This window comes from Candoia aspera, chromosome 8 (assembly GCF_035149785.1).
Source record: "Candoia aspera isolate rCanAsp1 chromosome 8, rCanAsp1.hap2, whole genome shotgun sequence".
NCBI lineage: Eukaryota > Metazoa > Chordata > Lepidosauria > Squamata > Boidae > Candoia > Candoia aspera.
Genome location: NC_086160.1, coordinates 20,264,561 through 20,283,899, shown reverse-complemented (window position 1 = coordinate 20,283,899; position 19,339 = coordinate 20,264,561). Strand labels below are relative to the sequence as shown.

At 38.4% G+C, this 19,339-nt stretch overlaps 1 protein-coding gene across 3 annotated transcripts in view; it reads right to left on the bottom strand.

Annotated features, from left to right (window-relative positions):
• SLC7A2 (solute carrier family 7 member 2) overlaps positions 1-17,830 on the bottom strand; it is a 47,614-nt gene extending 29,784 nt beyond the window's left edge. For 2 of the 3 annotated variants that reach the window (XM_063310644.1, XM_063310648.1), the window contains exon 1: positions 17,719-17,830. The gene's annotated coding sequence lies outside the window, so the exon portion shown is untranslated. Of the gene's footprint in view, positions 1-7,147; positions 7,338-17,718 lie in introns of those variants that run through there. The other variant, XM_063310647.1, reaches the window with a different exon arrangement.
• Positions 17,831-19,339: the final 1,509 nt, after the last annotated feature.

Sequence of the window (19,339 nt, the reverse complement as noted above, 5' to 3'; positions counted from 1 at the left end):
TTTCACATATTCACAGAACCTGAGTCTTTAGAACAAGTGAATGCTTTACCACCTGAGATTGCACAAAATTGGCATTCTGCCATGCAACAGGAGTTAGCATCCTTGAAAGAAAATAAAACATGGAAACTGGTAAATCTACCTCCCAATGAACACTGTCTAGGTTGTAGGTGGGTTTTCAAACTGAAAAGGGATGCTAATGGCAAAATCCAAAAATATAAAGGTTAGTTGCAAAAGGGTTCTCTCAAAGGAAAGATTTAGACTTTGACAAGACTTTTGTACCAGTTACTAAAGGTGAATCACTCAGATTACTGTTAAAAATTGCTGCACTCAAAGGAATGTCAGTTCACCACTATGACATTCAAACTGCATTTCTCTATGGTGATTTAGACCACAAATTATACATGCAGCAACCCCCTGGCTATGAAAAAGGGGAGTATCTAGTCTGTGAACTGCAGAAGTCAGTCTATGGGTTAAAACAAGCTGCTAGATCCTAGAACCAAAAATTAGATGAAAAATTGCAGAATTTTGGTTTTGAAAAAGGAAAAGCAGATCCATGTGTATATATGAAGAAAGACAAACAAGGCTGTATGTATCTGTGTGTTTATGTTGATGATTTGCTGCTGTTCACAGCAACAGAAAAACAAAGGCTTGATTTTGAAGCCTGCATGAAAAGCCATTTCACATTAAAAAGCCTTGGAACTGTAACAAATAACCTAGGTTTGGAAATACACAGGAAGAAGGATGGTAGCTTTCTGTTAAACCAAAGGGGAGATAATGTTAAAATATTGTGAATGGAAAGACATACAGAGTTGTCAAAGAAAATTGGTTTGCATCTTATTCTGTAGTATAAAAAGGGGAGTGTTAATGTTTTCTACTACAGATTAAGGTTACTATGGTAACTAATCATTTTGCCCAGGTGAAGAGGTTGAATTTTTGGATGTTAATTTTTGCACCTGGGGAGAAGAACTTGCCTGGACTTGTTTTAGTTTCAGTTTCCCTTCTGTGTAGGCTTGCAGAGAATATGAAGCTGAGAGAAATCTCTCCTCTCAGCAAACAGCCTTTAAATATGTTTGTTTTCTGTAAATAAAATTATTTTTATAGAAATGCCTGGTGTGTGACTTTTCTGATCTCTCCTGGGCCAAATGCTTTCTAGCACTCTGCCAACAGTGGTGTGCCCAAAACTGCACATGCTGCTACATTCTTGGACCAGCTGTAGCTTCCAAATGTTTTTCAAAGGTAGCCCCATGTAGAGTGTGTTGCAATAGTCCAACCAGGAAGTGATTGAGGCAATTAGCCAGTACTGTAACTTTAATATACTGCTGTAAAGGCAGTATTTTGTGGTCTCCTTATTATAAACATACTAGACTATTTTAGCTTTACGTAGGTGTTCCTCACTTCTGGAAAGTAAGACATTCTGGGGTCACAGCACTACTCAAGGGCTAATTTTCTTAAGACGGTTCCCAGAGATGTATGTTATTTTGCACATAGAGAGACTCAGCATAAGATAAGGAAGATGTGACATTAGCACTAAAACTAATTCTTACCATTTAGCTAAATTTCCATTGTGCTGTAAGACTTCCAGTAGAGATTCCTTTTCAGGGCTAGATTGACCTCCTGCTGCTCACACAGTCATTCATTACCCACCCCTCACTTAGGATAAGGTGATCATGTCTGCCCATCATTTGTGCTAGTTTGGGTCTGTCTGAGCTCCCACTGAGAACATCAACAGAATTTTATTAAGTATTAACTGCTTTTGGCAGCTGGTAAAGAGATACTGCCTTAGGGTTCTGGGCAAAAACAGAAATTTTAGCCTCCAGAGTTAGAATTGAAAGGAAACCTGTTGGATCATTTGAACCAATGCCAAATCCATGGCACTTTTTTATAGACAAGTGTATTTTTAATAATAATTTTATTAGACTTGTATGCCACCTGCCTCTCAGCAACTCAGAAATTCTGTAAGCTCCCCCTTTTAAACAGATGTTTGCAATACAACACCGTTGATAAGGATTGGAGAAGGCAATTGATTGGAGCAACTGAGAAGAATTTGGGGGAAATGCCACAAACACTCTCACCAAATGGTAGTCATGAGGAGGGATTTGCTTATTTACATAACTGCGATGGTAAGAACATAAGCATCAAGTCCAGCAGTCTGTTCACACAGTGGCCAGCCAACTACACAAGGAAGCCCACTAGCCTCCCCTAACAAAAGGCCTTCAGAGCCAGTCACGCTGCCATCAAGGCTAATCGCCACTGATCCCCAGGACTTCCATGAATCGCTCCAATCCTTTTTTGAAGCCACCCAAGCTGGTAGCCAGCACAACATCTTGTGGTAGTGAATCCCAAAGTTTAATTATGCATTTTGTTAAAAAAAAATATATCTGCTGTCTTTCCTGATTCTTCCTGGGTGATATAAGGTCAGACACTAAACACCCATTTTTCAGGAAGCAAGCTAACAAGGTTGGTCCTTGTCACTCTTTCAGACCTCCAGAATGTTATTTACTATCCCAGGTTATCTTTTATTTATTTTTCCTAGACAAGTGGGAACACTTCCAAACAAAGCATTGGTTGCAACTATTTATGAACTGTGCTGCATTCTTAAAGATCTCAAGACACTGGCGAACTGTTTTGCAGCAAGCTATCTCATTATTTATTTATTTAAATAACAGTAACACCAGGTGAGGCAAGAAGATGTCCATAGGAACACTAGTACCTTGAGCCTGTATTTCTGTATACTCCAATATGGACAATGACAGGGCTAAATGGAAAATCCCTCCAAGTAATTTCTAGATAAACTGAAGGTGATCAGGAACAGGGAGTGCTAATAGGAGAATTCTTCACTGCAGGAAAGCAACCTTAAAGACTATAGTAAAAGAAGGAAGACAAAATATTCTGCAGCAGATTTGCACAGTATGTCAGCGTGTGCAAAAAAGTTTTCCTCGAAGTGTTAAGGCAGCTGCTTCCTTAGAAAGTTCCAACAGCTGCTCTGAAAGCTTTCCTCACTTCTCTGAGTATGAATGCATGAACACTTCCCTTGGGACTGCCAGCAAAGCAGTGGTCTATACATGCATACAAGTGCAGGAGGCCTCTGAAGTGGCTGTGTGACCCTTCCAAGACTTGCTGTAATAATTCAACGAGAGGTGCTTGGCAAAGCATGTTTGCAAAGTATATCTTTGAAATGCTTTACACAACTCCAGAAACTAAACCCCTTCCACTCATGATTGATTACAAATGTATCAAGAGATTCAAAAGGCACACGAATAATCACACATGTTGTGCAAAGCGAGGCAAATCAATGTTTGTGTGATCTAAGAGAACAAATTTTAGCAGCAAGATCAGCCTTTCACAAGCAGGTATCCTTTAGTTATTGGGACTTGCAGTACCAAAAAAATCTGAAATGGTATCAGGCTAGGAGATAGAGTGCACCAAATCGTAGTATCAGAATAAATACACAGGCTCACTTTGCTCTAGTTTCCTATTATTTGTAAGTTACTATAATTACAGATATTTATACAACTCCAGTTGTAATGTGCGCTAAGTTTTCTTAGAAGTTTTCAAGCCAGTGATCAGCTTTTTTGAGTACAAGTTGGCTCAGAAAAAAAGTGTTATCTAAGAATTTCTGTGAACTACAGCACTTTCCACACAAATCCTAGTGATTTGAGTCCAATGAATGGCATATAGGTTTAAAATTAGTTAAATCAGAAGTCATTCTGAAATTTACCACTCAACAAAGCAATATAAATGAATCCTTTGAAAAACTCTCCAAGAAGAGTATGCATGCTGTGTCTAGTACTCTTAGAATAAGAAAATGATCGATGAATTAATCAACACAGAGCGTAATTCTTTTTTCCCACAACCCAAGATCACATTCTTGGGCTGAATCAGCAGCGGCATTGCATCGAAGTCCATGGCAAGTTGTGGTTCTGCTGTAAGCAGCACTGATCAGGCTGCAGCTAAAATAGTATGTCCAGTTCCGACTGTCACAATACAAGAAGGATGCTGAGGAACTGCAAAGAGTGAGAGGAGCAATAAAAATGGTGAGGATGAAGGAGGCTAAATCCTATGAAGAATGGTTAAAAGAACTGGGTATGTTTAGCACAAAGATGGGAAGGTTAAGGGGAAACATGACGTAGTAACAGTCTTCAGACACTTGAAGTACCTTCACAGGGAAGAGGGCATAGATTTATTTTTCAATGCTCCTGAGGGTAGGACAAGAACCAATGAGAAGTTTTATAAAGGGAAAGCAAAACTCAATTTAGAAGATTTTTTGACTATGAGAGCCATTAAGCAGTGGAAAGCCAGACTCCTGAAGTTGCGGGCGTCCATCATTAGAGGTTTTCAAGCTAAGGCTGGACATGGAATGAAAATTCCTGCCCTGGGCAGGGGTTGGACCAGAAGGCCTCCAAGATCCCTTCCAACCGTATCAGTCCTTGTGTACACATTTTTTCAGAGTGACGTGTACATACATACTGGCTTTACTAGGAGTCAAATTCATGGTCTGCCAGTACTGATTAAATTATAAAGGAGGCCAAAGAACTCACCCACCTTCTTTCCTATGACAGCCCCCTATTGTTTTTTCTTTAAAGATGTGGGTGAGATTATTTTACCCATTTTAGCAAAATCATACCTGCTGCATTGTGCAATGTCTGTCACATACAACCATTAGCAGAACTTTGAAACAACAGTGGTGTCTTTTGTAATGTTTCTTTTATTAAAAAGCGCATTATTAGCAGAGAATATATACAAATAGACTCCACAATCGCTATTTTACACTCCTTACCTCGCTGTATTACCATAAGGATAATGAGTCCCTTCAAGTCAAGCTTGATTCCTGATGATTACATGGACACATTCATGTAGGCTTTTGACAATACAAATGATCTATTCACACATGCACTAATCTATACAGAGGATTCTTCTATGCTCGTAAATGAGGATGCATCATCTTCTCCCAGACCAACATAAAAATGTAGTGGATGTCAAAGAAGAAATAGATTGCAGCCTGCTAAGAGCTTACAAGGTTTATGGATAGATGGAAATACATCATGGGTCAGAGTCAGCCTACCATCCCATATTTTGACTTGAAACGTTGATAAATATTTATGATGGTCTTAGCAGGTGGAAGTCTCTAGCTGATCTTGTCCAACGGAGAAACTAAGCAAGATTGGACTGGTTAGTACTAGGATGGGAGTCCACCCATACTTCCAGAGTTGTAGACTAGACTGGGAAGTTAAAAAAAAAAAACCTCAAGAAGTCAACGGTACACCACTTCTGTATCATGCCTGGTTGGCTCAAGGGTGTCTTGACATTCATACTGGGCTACATTAAAAGCACTGAACCACTCAGATCAGCTGTCAACACTCCTTTCCATTTATCTTCCTAGTCACATTTCCAAGTCAGTCTCTCCCAATAATTCATGGGCTTCTGACATTACTCTTACTATAGCATTTACTGTTGAGGTTTACAAGCCTAGCCCCAATCATTAAAGCAATGGTCTCCAGCCTCCTGGTGACCTGACATTTTTGGGAATCCAAGGGTCACAGTATAAGGGCAATGATGCAGACTCAATGGAGCTATTTTTTTCCTTAGCTTGGGGTGGGGGGAGCTTTTGTAGGTTTCCTATTTTTTAAAAAACTGTGTTACCCTTATGGTAGGACATACTCTAGAATTTTAATCTGCTTCCTCCCTAAATGTGGTGAGAATTTGTGTCCCCAATTTCAGAAATAGCAGTTGTAGGAGAATGTAGGCTGCTACACAGGCAACTAGGAATTACATGCAGCCTTAGGCCGTAAGTTGCCCACCTCTATAAATACTCTTTGTAGAGTTACATGAAAGGAAAAGTACCAAGTTTTCCCTCTCACTCATAGCTTCAGCTAATCTGCTTCTGATATGCACATCTACAGCTTTTCTCGTCTACTCTCTGCTCTTAGAATTCCTTGGATTTTTTCCTGTCTTTCATATCTATTTTGCACCATCCTGGAAAAATAAAACTCCTTAATTATTACACCCACCTGCACTATTTTAGAGTCCAGTCTTGTGAAAGGATCCATTCCATGAACTTGCTCATCTAGCCCCAACTTATTACTTTTCCAACAAAAGATGGAAAGTTTTGAGGCTGTATACCTGCTTGTAATCCCCCAAGAAGGCTCTTCATGACTTCAAAACTCTGCATATAGGAGGCTTCTAGGATGTTCAGACTCACTTTAAGAAAGATCTCCATGCTGCATAGTTTTCTTAATTGGTCAGTGGGATACTTAAGCTCTTCTCTATGAACCATATCACTTGCTCACAACTTCTCTGAAGGAAAAAAAATTCCTAACAGTATTATATGTTGCTCTCTTCCTCTGCCACAAATACATGCAACAAAGCTTTTCTTCTTCTCTGTCCTCTCCTCAAAAGGACTATTTGAACAAAGAATATTAATGTGATTTGTCAAATCCATAATGCCCCTTACCATGGCAAACTGTATTTTAAAATATGGTACCAGAACCATTATATTTGAAAAACATCTTTGTATCTCATGCAACAATAAAGATATGCCATATTTCAAACACAGTATAATTTCTAGTACCACTAAAATGTCTACAGCGGTTAAATATATCAATATGTACAACATTTGTAGTGTTGTCCTATACATATATAAACTGTAGAAGCAAGCTCCACTGAAATCAGTGAAAGTTAAGTCATTCTCAGGATACGACTCCTGCTTCAGATTTAAAACAAAACAGAAAAAAACCAAAACTCTTGAATGAAAGATATACCCAATGCCCAAAGTTCTTACAAATGAGGGCAATGTTAAAAATAGCAGTGACTTATAACGTACCATTGTGAAATCAGTGAATATGGCATTTAGTTCAGAAAGAGGTAAGGGGGTAATCATGTGGTACAAAAAACTAAATTTGATATAATTTGAAAATCAACTGTGAAGAAACAGCATTTGATGGTAATCATGACATCCTATATACAACATTGCCACTTGAACAATTAGTGCAGATCAGTTTATAGAACAAAAAGCATTTGTTTCCCTCTATCTTTTATTAAAATACAAATAGCAAAAAACAGCAATCAAGATCATTTGTTATGTTCCATTTCCAATGGAGTCTGCATTTTGTGATACACAGCAAACAAAATTATGAATACTAAAACTCACCAATTTTTTCAAATTGCACTTTCAAATTCTCTTTGGTCATAAGCAGGGCAGGGAAAGGGTACCTGGTAAGTTGTTTCCTTTTGCTTGGCTATGTTTTCAAAAATAAGTCACAACAGCATATTTAACTTTTTTGATAGGAGGTACTACCAACCTAAAGGCAATCTCAAAAATTATTTTATTGGGCAGCAGCTTTGCCTCGACAGGAAAAAAAAAAAAGGATTATTCCATAGGCAGAAGTCTCTATGAAACTATAAAACCAGTGATTTATTCGGGCTTTCAAGCAAACTGAGGCCACTACTTATAATCTTCTTGGCAATGTCATACTCGGCTCCACCTCACACCACTTTTTTTAAACTCAGCCTCTAAGAGAGACTACCCTTTAAAGGCACAGACCTTAAATAAACTCTTGTAGTCAAAGTTCAATAAATCCATTTGGAAGAAAAACAGAAATGCACTATCTATAGCAAAATTTGTAACAAAAAGGAGGGAGCAGCTCTGGAAACTGAAAGTTCAAGTATGCTCACCCTCATTTAAACTATAATGGAAAACTTGCAGATCTGAGTGATGCAAGGAAGAGGGAGAAAACAAACAAACTGGTAAACTAGTTTAGAAACATCCTACCCAGAGAATAGAACAACACGTTTGAACCCATAAACAGTAATTTTGACCCCCAAGTTGGTCCTGTTGTTTTCCCTGTTTGTATATAATTTTGATTTAGTCAACCAAAACTTTTTTTGGGGGGGCAGTAAATGCATTGTCATTCCATGAAACTGAACCCAGATTATCCCAATAAGAGGACTCTTGGTGACAAATTTCATCAAGTTCAGATGGCAAATTAGATGGTAAGCTGCTAAATTTACCCCTTCTGCCCATAATGAAGCCAACCTTAGGACCAGTATGAGACAAGCTGCAAGGTCCAAATATTTTGTACAAGAATGTGTCAAACAGAAACAAACCAGTCATAGCTCTGTGATCTTTCCCAACAAAATAAAGAATAGTAGCCTGTATTTTAAAAGCAACACGGACAATCATTTTGGAGCCTTACCTTCTTGTCTTATTCTTGCCTCTCTGGGAATATACAGTAGTTGAAAATAATAGTCTACTCTGCAATGACTTTCTACAGAGTGACATTTTTACAATGAAAAGATATTCTGGCAAAACCTCTAGGAATATCAATATATTAAAAAAAAACCAAATTCTATATCTGTATCTAAAATTACATGGCCAGTATGAAATTTAAAAAGCTTTTAAAATGTGTTTTCACAGCATTGTTTATTGACATTGCAGTAAATAATAGGATAAAGTCAGTGATAGATCACTTCTGCTTCATTCAAAGTTAAGGAACTAACTCTGGTTTTATTGCATTTCCATCACTCCACTTGTATCTGCATTTGTGAATGTTACCCTGACACCTGATAATAGATAAGCTGGTGATTTACTTGACCGCTTTACCTGTATGGCTGTTGAGTAAGACACCACCTAGTTTCTTAATTCTTTTTTCCCATGGGTTATCATAACCGCATTTTTGTGGTCAGCAGCTGTGTTTTATTCCCAGTATCTTAGGTTCTCTTTGATCATAGTTGGACAGGTAATTATAGAACTTCAGCACTATATAAGAAGCTAAGAAAACAAGATTTTAAATTGATTTGTGGGAATGTTGATCATTGTAAATATGCTAGATTTGGATAAGTAAAGAAAGCATTCCTTCTGACCACAGGTGATACAGAAACCATGAAAATCTAGGTAAGACCCAAATGTGCCAAAGAAGAATTTGTGGTAATAATACCAAGAAACAAGGTGCCATAAATTTCAATAAGGAGTTATCTCATAGCATTTACTGATTCAAGTAAAATACTTATTTCCCTCACATGCACCCATGTCAGCTCCATGTCAGGTGAAGGGTTACCAATCAACTGTATTCCACCATGAAGAAATAATAATAATTTATAAAATAGTAGTAATAATAATAATTTAATATTGCAAAGAAAACATTGATTGGTAGACCTCAGTTATGTGATTTAGACTGCTTTTTGATTTGACAGCAAGTTATACTTCTTTAGAATATTGACCTAATAGTGATGTGTGCCTCATCATTCATTGTTTACGCTTAATTCTTCCTGCTTCTAGGACTTGCTAAACAAACCAGGGCACCCATGTCCAGAATTTGTTCAGTGCTACATGTGAATCAGTTTGTTTTCTCTTAGTAAGCCATAATCATAAGCCAAGAACAATATATGCCATAGGAAACTGATTTATTAGAAAGACATCGCGCTTCACTGGTTTGTACATAATGCTGAAAAACTGTCAGCCTTTCAAGGTAGACCAGATCAAGAATCTAACACAACAAATACTAGCACTCTAATTTATTGATAAAGGCTATAATTACAGAATCTTGAAAGCCTCACTAGGTTCCCTCCCTCTTACTAGAGGGAGTCAAGGCAAGGCAATTTTAAGTTTCTTTTTCAGACTGTCCCGTTTCTCTGGTCCGAGCTCATATTTTGCTAATAATCTGAGCTCCTCTTTTCTGACGGGCTCAGCATAGCTTCTCCAAGGCCATCTCTGTCTCCTTTACAAAAAGAGCAGGCTGATTTTTTTTTTTTTTTACTATTCCACTGATAGGAAGAGGCAAGCCAGAAAAGGGAGGAGGGGCCAAACAGCACCATCTAGTAAATCATTTGTAGATAATTAACAATATCTGAACTTTACATCTTATATACAGCCATGAGAATTTTGGCACAGAACTCTCATTCTCATCATTCCACCATTTTGATTCTTTTTTTAAAAAAATCAATCTAACTTGAAAAAAGCATGATGGTAATCACACATGTTGTAATTGGCAGCAAAATCTAATTGATAGAGTGGTTTAAAAAAAAAAAAGAATCAGTAAGAACCACCATTTTTCCTATATGCTAGCTGTTGTTCAAATGATATTTTTGGAACTTTTAGTAGTTCTGGAGGTCAAGTTGTATTTATATACCATAAATCAGCTAAGTCCAGATGCCTTCTGCAACAGTGTCTAAGTGGAAGAATCAGACATATATTTCAGGAATCTGGTAGGCATAATGCTCCTGATCCCTGCAATAAAATAACCCACACACAATTATTCTGTTTATTCTGGTGGCTTGCTATTTAGTATGATGTGTGAACTAAGCCACCATGGTTTGCTCAACAAATCATAACTATAACCATGGATGGGTGATCTTACCTAGTCTCATGATTAGCTTAAAACAGAAGTGAAAGCTTATGGTTTCTCTAGATGCCATACGTAGGAGAAAGAGGAGGGGTTTTTTGACACCCATCCCCCCTCCCTGCAGACAAGACTATTTTTTTTTGTAGCCAAAAATAGTTATAATAATAATAATAATAATAATAATAATAATAATAAAGTCAAGAGCATACTGTCAAAAGAATCATGATGTAGAATGGTCAACAGAATCTTCCACTGGCTCTGATTATGCTCAAATCCTGATTCCCTTACTTAGTACTTGTTACTATCTTTTTTAAACAGGATGTTCAAAGTAAGCTTTAGTTTTCAGCCACTTTTGGAGGTACATCCTTTGTTCCTATAGCATGTGGCTTGTGAAATGTTTATCGTCTTTACCACGTAACAGGAAGATCTCAAATCTTACATTTTCTCAATGTGTTGAACGCAATACATACAGCCTTCTTTCGGCCCCAGACAGGCATCCTGTACTTTGCCTTGCCCTGTGGTTATTTCAGTCACTGGAGAAAGTTACAACACATGCTTGGGTTACCAGAAGGTCATTTGACGCAGACACTATATGATCAGTTGAAAGTCTCTGATCAAGTTCCCAATGTATTTCACAAGGTGCAGTGTTTAAAATGCAGAGCCGCATAATTGCACCTGCACATAACAGTTAAAATGAGTGAGATCCTCAACTTCTATTTCCACGCTTTCACAACTTGTATAGGAAGTTGAACATTCAAGTAATAGCTTTTAGGTTGGTAGGAAAAAATATTTCATGCTCTGTTACTGATACAGTTAAGTGCTATTTAAAGTAAAGAATGCATCTTGAAAATGGAACTCTCTGGCTTTAGTTGCCTAAGTTATAAATAAATGTTTCTTTTACTTCCAAGGATAATTTATATTGTCTTGAAATGACTATTACATATTAAATGTGCAGGAATGGATTGGATGTCTGCTTTTTAATGTCAGAGGCTAACATTCTGCAAAATACGACATCATAAGGAACTTGAGAGGTTTAAATGAAGTATGCCAAGCACAGGAACAAGGGCACATTCTGAAAAATGGACTACTTCAGCTGGTCTTCCTTTTCTCCAGTCCAAGTACAGGTGGAGGATACCAGTTGTATTAGGACTATGAGTCACTGATTTGAAGACAAGGTCTTACACAGGATCAGTTTGATAGAAAAGTAGAGCTGCACTTTGAGTTATGTGAATGGTGATGATTTCATAGTAAAGTATCAAGGGTGCGTGTTCCTGCCAAAGTTAATCATAGCAATCTCCCATTGAACCAGTGAGCTTCAGAACTCACGTCTGTGCATTTCTAAGCATGTTCATTAAAGATCAGTCATCAAGCATAACTACTACAGGCATACCTCTGAGATATTGCAGGTTCGGTTCCAGGCCACCACAATAAAGCGAATATTGCCGTAAAGTGAGTCAACATGCCTATTTTTTGGCTTCCCAGTGCATATAAATGTTTACACTATACTGTAGTCTATTAAGTAGGCAATAGCATTATGTCTAAAAAACAATGTACATATCTTAATTAAAAATACTTTATTGCTAAAAAAATGCTAATCGTCATCTGAACCTTTTGCTGTTGGAAAAATGGCGCCAATAGACTTTCTCAATGCAGGATTGCCACACACCTTCAATTGGTTAAAAAACGCAATATCTGCAAAGTACAATAAAGCAAAGCGCAATAAAACGAGCTATGTCTATCCTAATTGAAAAAACTTGAAACGTTCCTTCTTTGCCTGATGTTCCTTCCTCTTTCCTAGTGCACTCTCATGCATTACTGTATTCCAACTACAGATACCAAATTTGTAGTCCTAGATGGCATAGAACCTATACATATGGTTGTTTTTCCCATTCATACAATGACTGCCATTTTTCATGAATATAGTAATGTAATTTCAATTCAACAAATTGAAATTGAAAGCAAAATATTGATAAAATTCAGCAAAGAATTATTTTAGAAATCTGTCAAGATTTATCTCACATCCAAATGTAAGCAAGCTTGCACACTGTATTATGATTCAGCATAATGTGTGAACCAAGTCTTTGACATGATTATGATCAAAATTCTAAGTATCTAAATAGCAACAGAAATAAGCATCTCATTTTATTTGCAAGTATTTCCTAGGTGTAAAAAAATATAACATCAAGTATTTCTTGATGTTTTATTTATTTACTTATTAAATTTATGTGGTTATTATTATTTTGCAGAACAATTCCAAACACATTTGTTCATAAATTAAATCCCACTAAATTCAACATGATGTAATTTCGAATATATTTGGAGTCTAAGGCAGATAGTGTCTCAGTTAATTAAGCCACAGCCTAATATATAAATTTGTAAATTTTGTAAATGGGAATATTGGAAAGTTGTAGCATTGCTACAAGCATCTTCATTCAATCTACTGAAGGTTTCTGAAAAATTAACAAGCCTGTAATTAAATATTTTAATATATAAATTGTTGAACTGGTTAATAGACACATACAAAGACAAATGGAAGTCCTAAATCCTGATTTTACATGGGAATAACAGAAGCCCAAGTGATATATTTAGATGAGGCTGAGTAGGCAATTTTCAATAAACTGGCAATCAAGCTATTGACAAAGAACAATGAAAGATGGGACTATTGGCTCTGAACTATTTAATTTTCAAAGAGTTACTTTCTAAGCCTTTTTTAAAAGTATAGGCAATGAAATCTATCTGCATTCTTTTCAAAATTCTTGTTTGATAGAGTTTGCTTGGGTAACAGATTTAATAATATTTAACAGCTGTACATGTTTATGTAAAAAAGAAGGGACAGTCATGCAATTCCAGTTCACCTAGTTCTTGCATAATTGGCTCTTTAAATTTTTGTAAATTGACCACATGTGTTACTGTGGCCAATCACTATTCGTTTTAGTACTTGAATAGCTTTCATCTTTTTAGATGCCAAGATCCAGTTTCCAATACGAAGACCAGGTCCCTCCCTCTGCTCTTTAGGGGAAATGGGTGGGGTAGATCATAATCTATTAGGACTGTGAAAGGCCAGCTCAACCTACTATGAATTCAGCAAAGACAGTTACACAAACTACCTTGTCTTACATCATGGTAGCTCCTTCCAAACTGCCCAAATTCTGGAACACAGCTCTAAAAATGGAACTCTGCCCCATTATTTAGCAAGAGAAAAATATAATTATCCTTTAATAAAGCTGTACCTTTGGAACTACTGCTTTATATCAAAAATAATACAAACTGTGGATTAGCATGTTCATTTTAATTTAGTTTTTGCCTAAAAGTTTAATTAAAATGTAACTGTTTTATGGTTCAATATAACCACATTGAAAACACTGGCCAATATCCAAAGACACATTCCTTTCATTTCAAATGCCCAAAAGAGCTTACGAAGCTGTCATTTTGAACCTCAACAGCACAGCAGATAATAGACTGCTACTGGAACCATACAGAATTTCTAAAAATGTCACTATAGGAAGACAGAGCATATGTGAAAGAAGTAAGATAATTCTCAATAGGGAAGGGGGAATCTATCATTATGAGACAAAAGAGAGTGCTGCTGTCAAAGCAAGAATGTTTAACTTTTCTACTAAAAGTTTAATGTATAATACAAAACAGAAGATGGGTTGATTTGGAATATTAATTCTGGCTATCCCAGTGAAAAAACAAATATAACAGTTTAGAAAAAAAAAATAGCATCCTTGGTTATACGCAATGAGACTACCAAACAACATAGTAGTGAAATTACTGTTCTCTGTGGTGGTTTCAGTAAAGCAAAAGCATTGCAAACATTACCAACATCTTATTTTACATTCTGATTTCTTACCAATCCACAGATCTACCCCCTCCAGCCCCAGCATCTAAGATTAGGCTGAAAGGCCACCAAGGGGAAGCAAATACCGTATAAACATTCACTTTAAGCAGATTAGTTCTGCACCATCTTCATGGACACAAAATGCAACATCAACAGTAACTTAATGCAAGTTCTGCTAATTAATTTGGTTCACTGGGCTAAGTGTAACCCCCATCTGTCAGTACACAAGGGGTGAAAAAAAAAAATCACCCAAAGTGCTAGAAATCCTACTGAAATCATGTTCTTAACCAGCCAAGTGAACAACCAAACCATATATCTCCAAAGACTATTTTATAGTGTGGATTTGGCTTTTCATAAAGTAAAATAAATATATATGCAACAATTAATCAAATTGCAATTCAATTTATGAGAATTAAAACTTGTAATTATATATTCATTATCATGATATTTTGAGTCTAAATAAAGATTCCATATGTATGAGCTGCTCGAGATTATAAATGTTTTTGGTAAACCCCAACAGAACCAAAGTATCTGTTTACATTCTGAACTGAGCAATCTTTTCTTAATTTTAAGATGCTGCATTGGAATCATAAAGCAACCAAGATGACACTAAAAAGTTTATTATTTTTTGAGAACAAAATGCTCCTCACCCCAAATGTGTGCTCTCTTTGTTCTTGCACATTTACATAGAATCATGGTTTGGCATTATGGTTTAATGTGGTTATTCTTTCAGAAGGACAAGGCAAACAAACAAATTAATGCAACATGCAAATTTTTAGCTTTTTTTCAGGGGGCAGCATCCAATATAAGTTGCAAACAGAATATATTCTAAAAGGAGTGCCTTGAGGCCAGTAATTATTTTAAACTATACTGAACATGCAGTGGTTTATTTAGACCAACAAACCCAATCCTTTTCTTAGTACTAGAAGCCAAGTCAAAACATCACAGATAGCTGTCCAGTTTGCATCTGAACAAATCCGATGAAGGGGAACACAACACCACTCTGAGTAATCGGTTCCAACGTTATACTGCTCTTACTGTTAGGAAGTGGTACGTACATACAGGTTTTGTCCTACATGTAACTGAAAAAAAAAGAAACCCAGAATATATACATTGTGTAAAAATCTATAAAACCTCCTACATGCAGGTATTACATAATATGTAACATCTGTATTTCTGTGCTCTGAAAGCTTAAGAGAAGGTGGACTATATATATCATTCTGACAGATTACTGTTAGGGCGTTCCCCCCTACACACACAGACACACACACATATACACTCCAACTTAAATCCATCTCAGGCCTGCACTCTGGAACAGAGAGAACCATCTTGAACAAGTGTTCAGGAAAACCACACCAGCTGCTCAGTTTGGGGACTTACAGCAAATTTAGCACAGCTTTCAGACTTTACTCCCAATTTCTTGTCAAGAGACCAAGCAATGCAAACGTAAGAAACACAAGCCTCAACAAAGGAGTATTGTATTGCCTTATGACTTGAAATGCCACTGAGTATGATTGGCCAAAATTACATAAACAATGTGACTTACAATCACTACTCTACTTGAAGTATTCATAAAAAAGACAATAGACACATACAAAAAAGGTGAATGTAAGTTATGTGCATGTTGAAGGTACTGCACTATTTGTTCAATTCTTACTGAACAAGGAATATCTGTATCTTTCTATACAACACACATACTTCATTTATAAAATGTTGAAAGCACTGCATTCTTTGTTCAACTGGTTTTGAAACAGGGTGATACGTGAAGCCAGCAACTGTTTTTTATAAACACTTGTATAAATCATGCATGAACCAGGCCACAAGGCTTGTTAAAATAATCAATGATTTAGCAGGAGGTGTGATCGTCTAAGTAGTCTGTTTTAAACAGCAGAAATCAATGGTAAAGGCTGTGGGGGTAAACACAGTACTTTTATTACAGGAAGAATGCAAGATGTTCAATGTATAGTCATTTCCGGCACTGATCTGCTTCTCTCACATCCTTTTTCAACTTTGGTTATTGTAAAACAGACCCAGACCAGTTTACTAGAATTTCCTGCCTGACCCCTAAAAAGATTCCATTAGTGTTCATTGGTTTCTTTCTTATTTAAAAAAGAAAGTTTAACTTTAAAGTCTGTATGAAGGACTGTGGTTAAAAGAAAAAAAAAACAGGTTTGGGGTGGCCTTATGCTTCCCAAAGGCCAATTGACCCAGTACCTCAGAGGGAGAATGAAGACAATTGGCTCCTCAGCAAACCCAGTTCGCACACTGATTTCGCTCTGGGAAAAGAGATTCCAGAGAAAGCCAGAGGCTTTCCCCAGATCAGATATACTTCTTAGTGATGTGTACAATCTCTTACCACTAGTTAAAATGGTTCATATGACCTTTCGGGATGGAATAATTATGACAAGCAATTTTGAACTTTCTTTAGAATTATTTCTGGCTTCTCTTTCCTCCAACTGACACAACTGAAGTGAAATGCCCTGGTATTTTATTTCATTCTTAGGTAACACATGGCAGTTTTCATTTTGAATCAGGCAGGCCAATGAATTCCTAACACAGTCCTTGCGTAAACAGCACATACTGTCATGAAGTTTAACTACAAATATACACTGCAACCTGCTTGAACCAACTCAACCCTGAGAATAGGACAGAATAACCCCAAGCTGTCCTTTACCTCACCCACAGTACTCATCAGGCATAGCAAAAATAAACAAAGGGTGGAGGGGACACCCTTGCTAACATTCCTTCCATCTTATGCACTTCATCTGGACTTGCATGCCTGTCTCATAGATTTCATTTCTCTTCTGAACTGACCTCAGAACAAGTGTCTTGCAACAGAATCCTCTGGGAGCATAAGCCTTTTAAACAGCGCAGAATAGAAAGTGCAGTCAAAGCGATCTTTGCATGCAATCCTAAACTAGCCAGCCTTTCCTGGGGTGGGATTTCCGATTTTCTTTTAAATCAGTGACCTAAGAGCCCAGATTCAACAGGCGGTTTTTCCCTGGCGCAAAGATTCGCCGAGGGGAGAAATTGCATCAGCTGAACATCTGCCTGCCACGCGGGTATTGCTGGCACAAGACGAAATGAGACGGGATCCAGGACCGCGGCAGACGAGGAAGTTCAAAAACCCCAGCAGGTTATTCACACCTAGGTACTTACACCCCTCCAGACTTCTCAGTCTTTCTGAGAGCAAGGCCCTGCCTTTTTCTCCCCCGGCTTCCCTGCCACGCAATCTGCATTCCCCAAGCGCGCCCTCATTTCACAGCCCTGCCCTCCCCGCCACCTCCCGCGCCTAAATAAACTGTCCCCACGAGCTCCTGGAAGGAAAAAGGGCTTTCCACGGAACGCTGTTTTCTTATCCCTCCCCAACTCCCAGCGGGGAGCCTTTCTAAGTGTTGGGGAGGGAAACCTCGCTCCGCAGTTGCAAGTGCCCCGTCTAGGCAGGGCGCCCGCGGAAAGCAGGCTGTGCGCGCGCGTGTGTGTGCGCGCGCGGGGAAAAAAAAGTCAGGAATGAGAGGGCGGGGAGATGCTTCCACTCACTCGAGCCGTCTGAAGCGCTGGCGGGTGGAGAGAGGCGGACGTGTGGCAAGCGGACACGCGGCGGTGCTGGTGCTGCGAGAGGGGAGCCCGGCCGAAGAAAGAGCGCGGGCCCCGCGGCTCCCTAGTGCGTGCCCCTGGCCGGGCGGCTCTAGCCCCGCCCCCGCGTTCCACTCTGCCCGCCCCTCCCCGCAGCCCGCTGCCTTGCCCCGGAGAACTTGACGAATGCGCGAGTCCGCCCAGTCCTTCTAGCCAATGGCGAGGCGAGGCGAGGCGGTGGTTGGGGGGTCCTCGCGTGCTGCTGGCGCTGGACGCCTGCGGGAATTTCCAGAGTTTTGCTGGAAGGGTGAACGGGATCGTTTGCCTCCTTGAGCAGAGTGTCCTAAAAAGTTGCGAGTTTCGTGTTGTTGCCCTTCCTGTTCATTGGCAAGCCTATACATCCGACCGACTTCCCCAATTAATAGCCTATTTATTCAATGTAAATGTAGTGGTGGTGACGCACTGAAACTGTAGTACAGAACGAAAGGTACACCGGGCTGTGAACGCACCTGGACGGAGGTTGTGTTGACGCAACGAGAGGGTTTGCATGGCCAAGATGCAATCGAATGCAAACTTAATTTGAGAAGTCTCCGTGGCATCTGTCTTTAATCTCCGCGGAAATTAAGCAAACGCCCGTGTTAATGTAGAAATAAATTTTGCCGTGTCAGTTAGTACAAGCAGATAGCCGGAGGGTCAAGTTTTTAAAGAGGAAAACAAGGTCTTTCCCATGCATACTCTTCTTCTTTGCGAAATGTTTTAAAACAAGAACAACTCCGGAGAAGTGCAGTTCCTGGCATATGTCTTGATCTTTTTTCCTGCGGAATTCTCTGTTTCGCAAAAGAAAAAAAAACCTATTTTTCAAACATCTGTTAATTCCGGTTTGCTGTTAGTTTGTTTACAAGACTTATAGGCCTCTCTAGTTGGCAGACTCTGAGTGGCATACAACTCCCTAACTACATAAATTATTAATTCAAATTTAAGAAACAAGCATATACAAAATAGCTTGCATCAGTTTTTCCAACTTGGGCCACTTCCAGATGTAGGGACTTCATCTCCCAGATACTCAGCAATAGCCATTCTGGCTGGGGAATTCTGAGAGTTGAAGTCCACCCATTTGGAAGTTGCCAGGTTTGGGAATTAACAGCCTAGTGCTCTGAGTTTCCAATAAATGACCATTCAGGTTGGTGACCATTGCAGGAAAAAAAGGGGGGCGGATGTTTTCTTCCCTTTTTTGGATTTTTAGCCATCTTGCTTATCAAGGAGTTGAAAACTTGTACACGATTTTGAAAATCTTCAGTTGGTCTAATACAAATTTATTTATTTATTTAATTTATCCAATTTGTCCCCGCCCATCTCCTCCCGTCAGGGGACTCTGGGCGGTTTACAGTAATCAATTAAAACAACTATAATAAAATCCACAAAATAAAATTACAATAATAAATAATATAAATAAGAATAAAAAATAAAGAAGTCCAAGTGGCAAAAGAATCTAAAGCAGTCCAAGTGTGGGAGGAGTAGTCTATAGCAGCCATCACCATGTAGATCTATTCCCCTCTCCAAATACTGTGACAGTAGGAAGGCATAA